The sequence below is a fragment of the Brachycentrus maculatus genome, unplaced genomic scaffold (assembly GCF_059751285.1).
Source record: "Brachycentrus maculatus isolate JH-2025_06_01 unplaced genomic scaffold, ASM5975128v1 h1tg000632l, whole genome shotgun sequence".
Taxonomy (NCBI): domain Eukaryota; kingdom Metazoa; phylum Arthropoda; class Insecta; order Trichoptera; family Brachycentridae; genus Brachycentrus; species Brachycentrus maculatus.
In genome coordinates, this window is record NW_028281368.1 from 240,494 (window position 1) to 254,641 (window position 14,148).

Genomic DNA, 14,148 nt, shown 5'->3' on the forward strand with positions numbered 1-14,148 from the left:
TTATATGCTAAATTCTACAGAATTCACCGTGTTTATCGGAATTTTTGACGAAAATATATAGATATATAAATTTATGATTTCTACTTTTTTGTATTCTTTTGTTACTTGAAGAAAGGAGAGTCTGGTTTTTGTTCAACTGTATTTACTTACCTCAAATGGATTCCTGGCAAAACAGTAATATATTACTTTTTTTTTAAAACTGGCAGCGAGACATCGTAAAAAAATCTATGCTCAACATTTGACGGCTTGGATTTATGATTGTTTATCTCGCACCTCCAGATTCTATGGAGGTGATTATTGTAAATATTGTAGACATTTTGTCAAATTTTTATGTTATTTTACGGAAATCTGAGGAAACGTTTTACGAACGACAGGTGCTAAATTATAAATAAGTTAAATATCAAGTCTCTCTAGGTAATCATGGTGTGAATATTTATGTTTGTCACCAAAAAACCCTGGTACTCGTAAATTTAAATGACGGGAGTTGCGCCGAAACTGAATATCCAGGATTGATTCTTGCCAATTGTAAAAAAAAACTGAAATGAGTATTTTTAATAAATGTATTACGATGATTATTTGTATCATGCTTCTTTCTCTATCTTTTCTTACACACCTACTTTTAACAAAATAAAATAGAACGTTCGCGAGTAATTAAAATATAATTGTTTTATAACAATATGGACAAAAACCATTTATAAATTAAAACCTGATACATATATATACATATATATTTATTTTTTATATAATCACCGTGCATTTAGTATCTTCTGTTAACATAATTTAACAAAATATTATTTGATATCTACTTCAATTCTTTAGTACTACTTACATAGAAAAGACACATCGAGAAAAAATACTGTTTTATCATTACGTGACGCCTAAAATAGGTACTCAAGCTGTCCCGTTATAAGAATATTATATTTACTGAACCAATAATATTGAACCTTATATATATATATATATATATATATATATATATATATATATATATATATATATATATATATATATATATATATATATATATATATATATATAAATATACATATATATATATATATATATATATATATATATATATATATATATATATATATATTTATATATATATATATAAATAAAATAGGTACTCAAGCTGTCCCGTTATAAGAATATTATATTTACTGAACCAATAATATTGAACCTTATATATATATATATATATATATATATATATATATATATATATATATATATATATATATATATATATATATATATATATATAAATATACATATATATATATATATATATATATATATATATATATATATATATATATATATATATATATATTTATATATATATATATAAATATATATATATATATATATATATATATATATATATATATATATATATATATATATATATATATATATATATATATATATATATATTTAATACTAGTCCCAAAACTGAAATGGCAGGCATTAAAGGAGACCTTCACCCAGAAATGGGTGGATCCGAGTTTAGACAAATGACTATTTTATGTGGCCCCAAATATGAGTACGGCTAAAGAGTTTAATTATTTTACTTATTGATTATGTCGACAAGTTCAAGCCAGTTTAATATTGTTACTACATGCCTATGTGGTGTCTTAAAAAGTAACCTGATAAGAATTTTATTATATTAATATCAAGCTTCGTGCCTTCGAGTTGAAACACACGTAGGCAATATATGTACAAAAACCAGTTGCTGTTCGTTTAAAAATATTTATAAGTAAGAAGTTTTAGGACCTGGGTCAAATGCATCAAATTAAGTACTCTAAAATGTTATTTTGCATTAAAGTTTACATATTGCGTCAGTGGATTTAAGATTATTTGAATTTCTCGGAATCCTTATGTTACATTCAAAGTGTGTAAATATTTAATCATATTTATTCCAACTAAAAATGTATACCTATAATTTTGGCAATTGTATAAAATGGCAATACTAATTAAAGAGTTTCTGCTCAATAAAAAATCTTCTTTCATCTGATTAATAGATGTCTCTAGAGAAATTCTAGTGATTCAAGCACAATTTTTCGAAATTTAACCATATATATATATATATATATATATATATATATATATATATATATATATATATATATATATATATATATATATATATATATATATATATATATATATATATATATATGTATATATTTATATATATATATATATATATATATATATATATATATATATATATATATATATATATATATATATATATATATATATTTATATATATATATATATATATATATATATATATATATATATATATATATATATATATATATATATATAAATATATATATATATATATATATATATATATATATATATATATATATATATATATATATATATATATATATATATATATATATACAAAACTCTTTAATTAGTATTTTAACAAATATCAGTATATGTAATTTACTCGAAATGAATTTCAGCGTAAATGAGTTTGTTCGAATCTCGAATATTCCACGTTCGGAGTTCTTGTTAAATGAGAATTAGGGAGCAAGGAACAACGAACAAGAAAGACCCTGAAGGAAAACCCACTTTTAGGATTCAATGTCCTGTAACTCGTAAGCTAAACTTGTTAAGTGCGAGGCCCACAGGATTATATCTTTCTTTGAGACCTTAGAATGTGACCGTTTATTTACTCATTTTATAGTAGACTGACGACATGACAACCATTTAGCATACCTATATATGAAGTTACGGGCAAAAACTAACCAGTGAAAAATATATGGTATGTGGAAAGTAATATGTTTTCAGTATGTATATTTCATAGAAAGTAAATATGTAAATCAATATCACTTCATATTATGTGGCATCTCAATAAAGTGAATAAATAAATATCACATATAAGTATACCTATATTTTGTCAATAATATCATTATTATAAGACGAAAAAGTATTTTTTCTTCTCTTAATGAAAACGATTTAAAAATGTTTGCCTTCAAAATAAGCTCACATCATTAGTTCCAACAGGCAATTAAATAAAAACAGAGTGTCTATTACTAAAATCATTGTCAATAAGTTTTACTCACTATCATATTTTTATGTTAAAAATATTTACCTCTTTTTAGTTGTAGGCTGGGTTCATTTTATCTTACTGAATTCGGTCACAATGAGGTACAATTAAAAAAACAAAACAAAAAACATCAGTGTTATAAGAGCAATGGACTTTATCGCAATTGATTTATAAATAAGGCAAAAAAACTTTACGGTTGAGTACCTATATAATCATAAAGACAGTGATTTAAAAAATATTAACTTCCGTTTACGTTTTCGTGTTGTGTTTCCAAATTTATGAACATATTTAGAATGTTAACAATTATCCTAGTATTTATTAATTAATGAACGTTTTGATCATCACAATTGTAAATTAAACATATGTCACATTTATTTAGAAGGCGTCAATATTAAAGGGTTGTATGCGATAGGAATTAGAAATGTTAAGTTGAGGAAAGAAGTATGAAAAATACAAAGTACAAAAAGTAATTTGAGGTATTACAACATATTTTTCTTAGTATACACAAAAAGGCAATGGTTTTAATGCTATTTAAAAAAAAATTGTTAAAACTGTAACGTATGTATTCTAGTATAATCTAATATTTTTTCTGTTTTAATGAACGTTAATAAAAAAATTCAAACGATGTACATTAAATTTTCAAATACCTATTTGGAAATAGCCGATATGATTATTTGGATTAATAGGGATAGTGCGCTGTCATGATTTACTAATCACCTTACGACAGTTAGTAAATTATAGAACCATCAGATATGCAGCAATAATCAATCATGTAAGTGATAAGTACTCGTTATTGGGTAATTAGTTTAGTACATGTTCTTCAGGATATACGAGTAGTAACAGTAGCCGGTCAAGGTGTAGCCTCAAAACCAGAAAGCGAAAAAATGCAATATATGGAGCAGTGCATCGTGGTATTGTGATGAAATATGCTGCTGACGAGCGAGTTTTCAAGTTACGCAAGTTTTCATTGATTTACCCTACAAACTTTAAATTATAATACTGTTTTACTTTTGGTTGACCAACTTTAATTATACTATCCTTGATTTGAGTATATATTTTATGTAATTAGGAAAATAAAACAGCTGTTAAATGTGTTCCAAAATGGCGAGAAAATTGCATAAAACATTGAGCTTTCATGAGTCAAGGTGAAAAATAAACATACAACTAATGGTAATTAAATTCTGGTGCAACATTACAAATCATATCGTTTGGTCAATTTTTTACAACGCCAAAAAATCTTATTTTAGATGAAGAAGAATCTTATTTCATTGAAACTGTATTATTTTTAATACAATTTGCTAGATAAATCAGAGTATGAAGGTACTTTATATTTTATATTTTAAAATTATTTCATTGAAAAAAAAATGTTCTTAAAAAGTCACGTTTTTATTCAAAATATCACATATTAAAACAAAAACTATAAAAATGACTAAAAACGACATTAATCGTACGTATAATTTTTATTTGTGCGATACTAAACGAATCGAGTGGTAATAAATAATGACCACATAAAATGATATGTGGTCATTCTTTATTATCTAGGCAGTTGGCAAATTTTCTGATTGAGAAAAAATAGTTTAGATTGTATTTCAATGGTATATATTGCGTGTTCACCGACAAATTGCAAGGAATATTAGTATTTTGAAACGCACTTTACCAATACATTTTGCCATAAAATTAGCAAATTCATATTCTACCGGGTGGAATATTTATGATTTTTGAAGAAGTAGATATTAAGAGAATGCAAAATATACTTTGGACAGGGTTAGAGTTTAAAAAAAAAATACGCAGGTAGGCGTAATTTACAGCCGGGAAATTCCAGAGATTTAAGGGTATTTTTACCTACCCTTGTCATTCATTGAAATAAAATCATAAATCCATCATCATTTCCTGAAAATTTAACACAATGATATTATCTAAAATGTTCTTTTTTGTTTTATTATTATTTTAATACTGAGTAAAATATTTTATCCAAAATTCTTATTTTAGATCTTGCATTTTATTCATCTGTGTTATATTTTTACTTCAACAGTTTTTATTTACAACAGCTAATAAAAATATAGTGTTTAAACCATTACATTTCAATGGAATCATGGCCTTAAGTTATTTGCTAATTATAAGAATATTGATGAAATTTTAGGTTTGGATCATTTTGAAAAACGATTTGTAGAGAAATAGTTAAACATTTTGATACCTTTGTGTTAATTTTTTAATAATATTATTGAACAATGTTAGACACGAACATTAATATCAATATCTTAACACATTAAATAATGTATAATATAAAAATATGGAAGTCTGGGCATTTACATGTTTTACTAACTTTCATCATTGGCTAGTTTAAATGTAAAAGTAACAGTAAGGTCTGCCAATATTCTGATTTTCCCATCTTATATTTTTTTTATGTTTTTACAAGATACCATTAAAAACATCTCCTTGTTATAACAAAAATTAAATACTGTTACCATTGTATTTTTATTGACGTTTAACTCCATAATTGTGCGATATGCATTCTATCATAAACATTTAATTAATATTTTGTTTTTTTTTCGTGTTATAACTGCTTTATAATATATGTAAGCCAAATGGTAAATACGCGAATTGACGTAAAATACAAAATATAGTAACTGCTCTATCGTGCGTTATTAAAATTATACACTTTTAAATAAACCTACTCGAATATACGCGTAATACGTGTACAAGTGAAAACCATCAGTACCCATAATTATAAGCCTTCTGTTGTTTACCTCAGGTTGTCCTACTTAAGGCAACCTTGAGATATTATTAAGTTTGGAAAAATATATACATGTATACCTAATCAAATAACCAATTTAAAATCCCGTAGGTTATAATGAAATATTATGTCTGGTTTAATAATTTGGGTACTTATGGTGAACATTAAATTATATTTGTTCTCCCTTTGTGCAATATATGAATTGTTTAAAAGATTCCTGAATTTCAGTACAATCTTTTTACTTTTTAAAAATTTATTAAATACTTTACAAAAACATTAAATTTACATATACATATGTTTACTTTACTTACACATGTGCCTATCACCACATGATTCTTGATATTTTAAATCTGTTATTGTCGTTTATACAATAAACATTCTTAAAAGCGATAATGATCATTAAGGCAAAAATCAACTACCAAAAAAAAATAATGCAAAAAAATTGATTGACAGTTAAACGCAGATGCGTATGTAGAACAAAATGTGTCACCTTTTTGAAAAGTATTGGCAGATATAAAAAGGTATTTAATATTATTTAACCTTCCTTCTTAGATGATCTGGTTTACCAGCAAATCTAACCAAATAATTTTGAATGAAGACAGATTCTTAAAAAACACTTTAATTTGTATTTTGATATTTTTTCTTGTAATTTATTAATATAATCGAAAATTAAACATTATAAATACCTTATAGCATCTACAGGACCATGAAAGATAAAAAGGTAAGTATTATGTAGTTTAAATAATTTTTAGAAAAATACAAAAATATTTATTTTTATTATGGTAGAATAATGCATGAAAATACTTTAATGATGAAAATTTTAAACTTAATACAACCAAGATATCCTTTTAAATTACCAGTAAGTACGAATGAGCGGCTTTGTGAAATTACAATTAGGTAAACACAAAATTGCAGGGTACCTACGCGCCACTCTAATGTATTTTCAAAATGATTAATCTATCATTCAATAAATTAATATCACATATCACAGACTTGTACGGTTTTTTGCTCATCGACTACCATTACGAACCACAATAAAAGCAGCAATAATTATATAATTAATGCTTGAAGAATCCACTGCGGTAATGAAAAGTCAGAATATGAAATATGATTTTTTTAAACGTAATTCGAAGTGATGTAGCATATTTTTAAAAGCTTGATCTTTGCATTGAAAACACTCCAGACAAGATCATCTTATATTGACGTAAACGTCTACGTATACGTATATGTATACATACTTCTTTTATTCAATACAGAGAGAGGTAATGAGTATCAAACGAGCGGTACAATACAAGTGTGAAAGAGCAATGGAGTGTAATAAAATACCTACTTTATACAGGGTGGTACTTAATCAATCACCCCAACAGAAAATGTTATAGTTTATGCAAATAGTGTTGTACGTCAATCATATTTGACATTTGTGAACTAGACAGCTGTAGTATACAAACAGATTCAAGGTGGCGCAAAATAAATCATTGTTTTTTTATTAATAAAATTTATCAGGGGTCAAAAGGAACAAAAATTTAATATAATTTAATTTGGCGAATTTCAAAAGGAACAAAAATTTTTTTTTAGAACATCCTACTTTATACAAAACGTACCATTAATGTGCAATAGAAAAGTAAATAGCCGCTAGTTAAAATCAGCAGTTTTTAGATAAACGAGTATATAGTTAACGTAAAATAATGCTTTTTGCCAAAACATATATCAAATTAATAAAATTTTGCGGCTATTTGAATAACGAATATCTCAGTAAATGAAAGAGATAGATCAAAATCTGTGATTGTATGTGATAGAGGCTAGTTATAAGAATGCTTTGAGCCGTGTCAAGCCAAACAGCCGCAACTTGACTAACGTTTAGTTGCCTTTACACATTAGACCAGATCCCTAATGTAAAGGGACCTATCCATATGTCAAAATCTAATAAGTGATATAGAAAGGTACCAAGATATAATTGTAAGTGACAATATGTATGTTTTAATTTCAAATGATTATTTACTATATGATATTAAGTTAATATTATTTTATAAGATGAAGTAAATAAATGAGACTACCAGTTTCGTAGATAAGTGAGGATGAAAAATATTTTTTTTCATCATGTAAGTTGTTAAAAAAAGGTTTTTTCATTCGATAATAGAATTTCAATTACCATTTTTGACTAGGTACTGTAAAAGATACCTATTTTTCATTTAAGTTTTACTTGGTAAATACCGCTATTTTTTTTTTATCAAATTACATCTCCAAAAGAAAATCTACGCAGCAGTATCTATACATAAAAAAATCGTGTTTTTTTTCTATTATGTACATATTTATGTAAGTATAGAACATATACGTATACATCAATCGATATCCGGAGATCCACGGATCACGATTTGAATATCTGATCTTGACCCGAATGTTTATATGATGTTTTCTGTAGATATTTTAAATGGTGATATGATTTTATAATATTATTATCGAATTATAAATTGCATTTCATTTATTGCCATTATTTTATATTACAGTGAGCAAGTACAAAAATAGGTTGGTATAAAAAAGGCCTCTCTAGTGCATGTGGCATGACGATTAGCACTTCCCCCTTGTCAATTAAAAAAACAACAGCTCTTCAGCCTACGAAAAGCAACAGACAGTCAAATAATTTTTTTAAACTCCAATATTTAAACCCTTCAGTTGTTGTATGCAATTATCCACGTTTAGATTAAACAGCTAAGGTGACATTACACATCCCTGTTTAACACCTTTGGCGATACAAAGTCAAGATGAAAATAAATCAGTTATTCTGATCCATGTAAGTACTATCCTTGCACAAGGCTGCAATGCCTTGGATAATTTACTACTTACGCTATACTAAGATACCTTTTCAAGATGCGTACTATCAACTCGATCCTACATCTTTTCCAAATCACAGAAAACTATTTTTTTTGCTGAAAACTTTCCTGTCATATTGCGCAAAATAAATATTTTATTGCATTAGTACACCGTTTTCCATTTATTAATCCGCTCTAAGCTTTCCGCACTTTTTCTTTTCTTATAGTTCTTACTTTTACTAACATAACTTAATAGACTGATGGCTCTGTGCTCCCCACCCTAGAACCTTTTCCATTTTTCAAAGACTTGTAGCGCTTTTTACTGTTTTTTTTAAGTATAAACATACTCAGCAGCTTATGAAAACTCGTAACAAATATTCGTCCTAAAAATAAGTATTTTTGACATTAAAATGTCAGAAAAAATTAAGGAGTTGTATATATAATTTTAAACTAAAAATCCTCAGTTTTTAGAAACAAAAAAGTAAGTAATTGGCAGCAATAATCGTTTGAAATATGTTTTCCTAACTTACGTAATTGCATCTTAAATTCTTAATTTAAAATCGTAAGTACCTACTGCATTTCAAATTCTTACTACATCGGATGGAAAAAGGTCCTGTGCTTAAAGATTAAAGCCTTACATTTACTGCTTATGTAAAATTGTCCCCTAAGATACATAAATCATATCAAGTGTAAAAAAATAATTTCAATCTATTTTTTAATTTACTTCCCACCTGTTTTGCTGCCGAAGTGAAATATTATTACTTATTATTTAAATTATTTATTCTTTATGGCGATAAAACACAATAATTATTTTATTGAAGTTATAAAATGTTTTCGTGTTTTTATTGTATTATTATAATCTAAAATAGATAATTAAAGTTAAACAATATTTCGTTTTATTTATTTGTTTTTGAAATGTATGTGAATTCAAGTTAAAGAATTAAGAAATTTTAATTTATGTGACCTTAGTTTTCAATATATGCAGCCTCTATTTTAATGCAATAAGATCGTTTACGAGCTCTCTATCTTTGAGTAATGCGAAATGTGTTACAGAAATAAATCATGTGGTCAAATATGACGGTGTTACACCACTACGGAATGAAATACATTTAAAATTAACAAAAAAAATCATATGTGGTACTCTAATTTGATTGAACTAGCCACTTATTATAATTGTAACATATTTAGTATAAATATGCGTAATTTGAAATAGAATGCTGCAACTTCAAAATTTTATTTAAGAAATAATTATATCCTCTTCTTAAATCAATTAAAAATATTACATGTTTTGATTTACGTGTATCTATCTCCTCGTACATCAATGTGATAATCAAACACCGCCTCAAACGATTACATCTGTATTTCATATGTATAATACTAGTACGTAGACTTACCTGTGCCTCTTACATAAAATCGAATCATATTTCATTTCTTAACGAATAATTACGTATTTTTTTAGAATTTATTTTAATTTGTTTCTTCACACAATTAATGTATAATATTTCTTTGATAGTTAATTAAAACAAACGCTAAATATTACTCATAATAATTCAATAAAGTACGTTGATTTATTTTTTCTGACAATATTTGAAGGTTTTGTTCCATTTTTGTTTCTATACCTACAAATTAATATTGTAGTAAAAAATGAATTAAATATTGTATCGAGTAATTCTCGGTTGAAGCATAAATTCCATATAACTTCCGAAATTTAAGTGGGGTGTCTTAAGTATTAGATAAACTAGTCTAATATAGGTCGTAAGCGCTGTAAATACCCAGACTTCCATATTCTTTTTCATATTTGTTGAAATATCAATATCAAAGTTTGGTACAAATTACTCCAAGGTGTAGCAAAATACAGAATTCGTGAACAAAAATTTTAACACAATAAAAAAAGGAATAATTTACTAATAAGTATAATAAAAATACTTTTTCAATCAGCAAATAAATCCCCAGGTACGCAAGGTGTGATGCGTTATGTTGAAAATAGCACTAAAATATGAAGATTTCTCTGTATCACAAATAAACAATTGTAGAAAAAAAATGTGTTCACATTATTGCAAACCACGCTGAAATCATCGTAAAATTACAAATCTTAAGTAATTGATGATCAAAATAAAATTTGTTGTTTCCTAACTTTAAGTAATCTAAAATATTTTATTTATATTTTTGTATGTATTCAAATACTTGCATATTTAAGAAAAATATGAAGAAGTAATTACCAAAATCTATTAGTCAATAAGCTCAAAATATTGCAGTTGGTAAAATCAAATAGTTACGTATTGAAATATTCCATTACAAATCTACTTGATATAAGTATAATGATATCGTTCTCATTTTTTTACTACACGAAATTAAAACAAGCTAAAAATGTTTATTATAATAACCTTACAAAGAACTATACATCAGAGTACAAACCCTTCAAATACGTGTAATATGTTTAAATATATTATACATAATATATATTTAAAGGGTTAGACTAGGAGGCGGAGGTCTAAATTTCCAACAATTTTTTTGTACTATTTTATAAATACCGCTTATGAAACGCTATTCATAATTATGGTACAATATAAAACTAATACTGAGATTCTTAATATTATACACAGATTTCAAACAATTCCGATGTGTATATATATATATATATATATATATATATATATATATATATATATATATATATATATATGTATATATATTTATATATATATATATATATATATATATATATATATATATATATATATATATATATAAATATTTATTTATATATATATATATAAATATAAATATATATAAATATATATTTATATATATATATATATATATATATATATATATATATATATATATATATATATATATATATATATATATATATATACATATATATTATGAATATCTTCGATATTAAAAAAAAAAATTCTGTGACTAGTTTCATATGCATATATTTTATACAATTACGAGTATGCAATATTCAATTTATACATCAGGTTTTTAGAAATTGCGTTTATATAAAATCACGATTAAAAGATTCAAGGTTTGCTGTTTTCACATTCCCCGCGGCAATTTTATCACAATTCTTTAAAATTTACATGACGCTTCTGTAAACAGTTTTTTCTTTACGCAATCACCACGTTTTACTTGAATCTCGTAAAATTTGACTCGACACTCGCAAGCCTTGGTTCTGCAAATTTTTACGACCTTTGATCGCATTGGTAAGCATTTAAGAACGAAATACTCGCTCAAAATTAATTTAAGAAAGACGTATTTGCTCAAAATTCGGTCATTTCAAAGTAAAGGGATTAGCACATATTATAAACAAAATTGAAAAGGAGAAATAATAGCGACAATTTTAAATAAATATAATATACAAAATCAAAATTAAAAATCTGACTATTCCACGATTATAACATGGCGTGATATTTAAATGATTTTTTGCCTGAAAATTTTAACCTTCGTGGTCAAAAGCTTTTTTTCTTATTTTTTTAGGGAGCGAAAGAGTTAAACAATCACAACACTAATATTAGAGTATAGAAATGCATCTAGCGAATAACATAAAACCTTCAACGTAGGTACCTAACCATTGATTATCAGATAAAATATAATTGCAGATTTAAAATTATAACGTTTTTGATGTATTTAAATTTATTGTTATCACTTCTAATTAATTATATAAATATTGTTTTGTCTAACAGTTGCAGGTGAATAAATAAAGAAGCTTTACTTGATAAAACACATAATAACGTATACGTAGTTCTTTATGGCTCACGCCTTGACTCAGATATCCACCAGTGGAAAACAATAATAGTCCCGGATATTACGAATCGTTAAGTAACGCGGGTCCTTAGTGTTTATAATGACCTTCTCAATAAAGTAAGATAATTTATGTGTTTTTAACATTTTCTAAAAGATAAATTGATATTACTAAACGAATAGTCAGTGAAATTAATTGATAAAATATTAAAAATAATAAATATTTGGTTGAATCGTGCATATAACTTTTACCTGTGTTTATTTAATGTTTTAAAGAAAAATTATCTAAAATATCGGTAGAGTTTTGTCGGAATAAAAATGTAACCCGAATAATTGACCCTTTGAACACGGTTTGAAAACCTTCGAGTCCCTTAAATTTGAACAAACGTAAATTATGTAAACTACTAAGTGTTAAAGTAAAATAAGACACGAAGTAATTTTAATGGTGTTCTAAAACGTATCAAGAGTGATTTTATTAATTTATTAAATGTAATTCTGCTTTCACGGTGGTTTAAATTAATCAAAAGCTAAAAAGTCATGACATTATTTCGTTATTTAACCAATCTTTAAAAATTTCAGATTCATCGCATCGCAATGAATAGATAAAAATGTATGTTTATTTATCTGCCATATGATCAGGACTCAGTCAATGTATATTTGATTCCCTACAGTTGAACGGCAAAGAAGAACTGCGATGTATTTTTCATGAAATCTTTCAGGAAGTAAAAATAATGAAAACTACCCCAACGTTTTCGTTACTACTAAATGAGTCTCAAAACTCAATTAAATATATTTTTCACAATTACTTACAATGTTTACAAATTAATTAAAATACATAAAAAAGTATTTGTTGGCATTGTATATTGAATTGAATACAAAAATTGATGATCTTACTTTTTTAAGACTTGTAAAATATTAAATTAATAAAACCATGCTTCGCAATTGAATGTACCCAATGACAATGATTTGTAGCAGTATTCTGGTGAATAGTGTAATTGTTAATTCATTGAAGATGACATATACTTTTTTGATATAATGGTGGCTGACGCGATTAACAATGAAATGATTAAATTCTAATGATGATGGTCGATTAGTATTTGTTGTTTTGTTGGTAAAGATTGACGTAGGCGATGTTTTCACGAGACGGATAAAGGTTATCTGATAACAACGCCGTTCGTCACAACGCGATGCGGCTGCGGAGGAGGGGTGATTAGCGAGTGAATAATCAACACGGACTTACTCGGTGCTCAGGTTGCGGAGCGAGCCCTCTAGCTCCGGTGTATCACCGTATATCGGGCACCAACACGCGACTTACCGAGCAGGACCGAGCAACCTGCCTCGCCTGACGTAATACTACTAACTTCGCACCGAGCGTCAGCCACCAGTTCGTAGCTTTGTCTCATTGCATAACCCTGAAGCGTGTCCCAGCCAATAATCACCCGCTATAGAGGTAGTCAGGCTGTACTAGCGACATTTACCCGAAATGCTTCATTCTGGTGATTTTAACGGCACTTCAATTTGACGGTAATATTTGGTTCGATTTAGGCGTACTTTATGTTATATTTGTTCCTTTTCCATTTGTTGTCGGGAAGGGAAGGGGAGTAGTAATATCGGCGATAATTACGAAATTTCCTTTAAGTAAGTGAGCCTTTTATTTTTCTGTCCGCTTCCGTAGTGTAGTTGTCAGCACGTTTAGCTTTGCTATATATATATATACTCGCGACGGAGGTCCCGAAGTCAATTCCTATGGGGGTCTAAATAAATATAAGCAATTTTTCAAT

At 26.4% G+C, this 14,148-nt stretch overlaps 1 protein-coding gene across 1 annotated transcript in view; it reads right to left on the bottom strand.

The window, feature by feature from the left end:
• LOC148300948 (very long chain fatty acid elongase AAEL008004-like) overlaps positions 1-13,731 on the bottom strand; it is a 71,087-nt gene extending 57,356 nt beyond the window's left edge. Inside the window, exon 1 of the mRNA XM_088274081.1 lies at positions 13,608-13,731. The gene's annotated coding sequence lies outside the window, so the exon portion shown is untranslated. The remainder of the gene's footprint in view (positions 1-13,607) is intronic.
• Between the last annotated feature and the right edge of the window lie 417 nt (positions 13,732-14,148).